Raw genomic sequence first — 2000 nt, forward strand, 5'->3', positions numbered from 1 at the left:
TAGTAAAAATTAGAGCAGAAATAAACAACATAGAGACCAAAGAAACAATTGAACCGATCCATGAAACCAAGAGATGGTTTTTTGAAAAAGTAAACAAAATTGACAAGCCTCTAGCCAGGCTTCTCAGAAAGAAAAGAGAGAGCACCCAAATAGACAAAATCATGAATGAAAATGGACTTATTACAACCAACCCCTCAGAAATACAAACAATTATCAGGGAATACTATGAAAAATTATATGCCAAAAATTGGACAGCTTAGAAGAAATGGACAAATTCCTAAACACACACTCACTACCAAAATTCACATGGGAAGAGATACGAAATCTGAACAGACCCATAACGAGTGAAGAAATAGAATCAATTACAAAAATCTCCCAACAAATAAGAGCCCTGGATCTGATGGCTCCCGTGGGGAATTCTACCAGACGTTTAAAACAGAATTAATACAATTCTTCTCAAACTATTCCAAAAAATATAAATCGAAGGAAAACTCCCGGACTCATTTTATGATATATAGATTCATATACACAATGGAATAATATTTTTCAATCAAAAAGGATGAAATCTTGCCTTTTGCCTCTATGAAGATGGAACTAGAGGGGATTAACCAAGCTAAATTATTCAGTCATAGAAAGACAAATATCATATAGCTTCACACATATGAGGATTTTAAGATACAAAAAAGATGAACATAAAGAAGTGGAAGCTAAAATAATATAAAAACAGGGAGAAGGATAAAAACATAAGAGACTCTTAAATGTGGAGAACAAACAAGGGGTTCCTGGAGGGGTTGTGGGAGGGTGTGGGATGGGATAGATGGGTAAGAGGCATTTAGGAATATAGTCCTGAGATCATTGTTTCACTATATGCTAACTAACTTGGATGTAAATTTAAAAAATAAATTAAATACATATAAAAAAATAAAAGATAATTGAGAGAATAAATAAGGTGAATCATGTTTATTGAAATTATGTTAATGTGTATTTATTTTTTGAGAGAGAGAGAGAAACAGGGCAGGGCAGGGGAGAGAGAGAAAGAAAGAGAAGAAGACACAGAATCTGAATCAGGCTCCAGGCTAGAGGCTGTTAGCACAGAGCGCAACGCAGGGCCTGAACCCACGAACTGTGAGATCATGATCTGAGCTGAAGTCGTATGCCAAACTGACCGAGCCACCCAGGCGCCCCAGGTGAAGCATGTTTGAGCCAAATAGAACAACACATAAGAGGAGGCACACAGTACCTTGGAAGAATGGGAAACTGACAGAACTCTGGGATGGGTGGAACATGGCATATGAGGTGAGGAAGGGCAAACTGTGTTAGAAAGATTAGGAGGATGCAGATCAAAAAGGGCCACATACTCCATGTTAAGGAGTTTGGCTTTTATCCTGGTGAGAATGAAGTTATTATTTTTCTTAAAATACAGTTATAAGCTTATTTCTCATGCATAGAAATACAAAAAAAGAAACAAAAGTGAGTTTATATTCACTTTCCAAGGTTTTTTAAAAAATAATATATGAATTTTTGAAATTTAAACATTAAATTTCAAAATGAAAAAATGCAAATCACTCTTGTTAAAGGAAACCACTGTTAAAAAACATATTTTTATAATGACTTTCAGAAAAAAAATCCTTATTCTACCATACAAGTGTATACATATACATAGATGTGTGTGGAGATATGTGTGTGCATGTGTGTATCTTAAAGCAAATGCAAGATGCTCACTGTTTTGTACCGTGCCTTTTACTTAATGGTATATCTTGCAGATATTTTTTCATATATGCATTCACATATACATATATTCAACACATTTTACCAGTTTGAATGTCATCCTTACCCAGGGGTTCTGCTAAACTCTGTATTACTCTAATTTCAGTCAATACAGCAAGCACTGCTGGAGGGCATTAAGTAAGGGGAAAGTATAATCACCTTTATGATTTGGCAAAAGTAGTTTTGGCTGTTATTTAAAGAGCAGAATTAAAAAAAAAAAAAAAAAAAGCAGA

General features: G+C 34.6%; 1 non-coding gene across 1 annotated transcript; it reads right to left on the bottom strand.

Annotated features, from left to right (window-relative positions):
• Nucleotides 1-1793: 1793 nt before the first annotated feature.
• Nucleotides 1794-1895, bottom strand: LOC144245331 (U6 spliceosomal RNA). The gene has a single exon (XR_013339228.1). It is a non-coding gene; the product is annotated as a U6 spliceosomal RNA (small nuclear RNA).
• Between the last annotated feature and the right edge of the window lie 105 nt (nt 1896-2000).

The sequence above is a fragment of the Crocuta crocuta genome, unplaced genomic scaffold (assembly GCF_008692635.1).
Source record: "Crocuta crocuta isolate KB4526 unplaced genomic scaffold, BGI_CrCroc_1.0 scaffold1391, whole genome shotgun sequence".
NCBI lineage: Eukaryota > Metazoa > Chordata > Mammalia > Carnivora > Hyaenidae > Crocuta > Crocuta crocuta.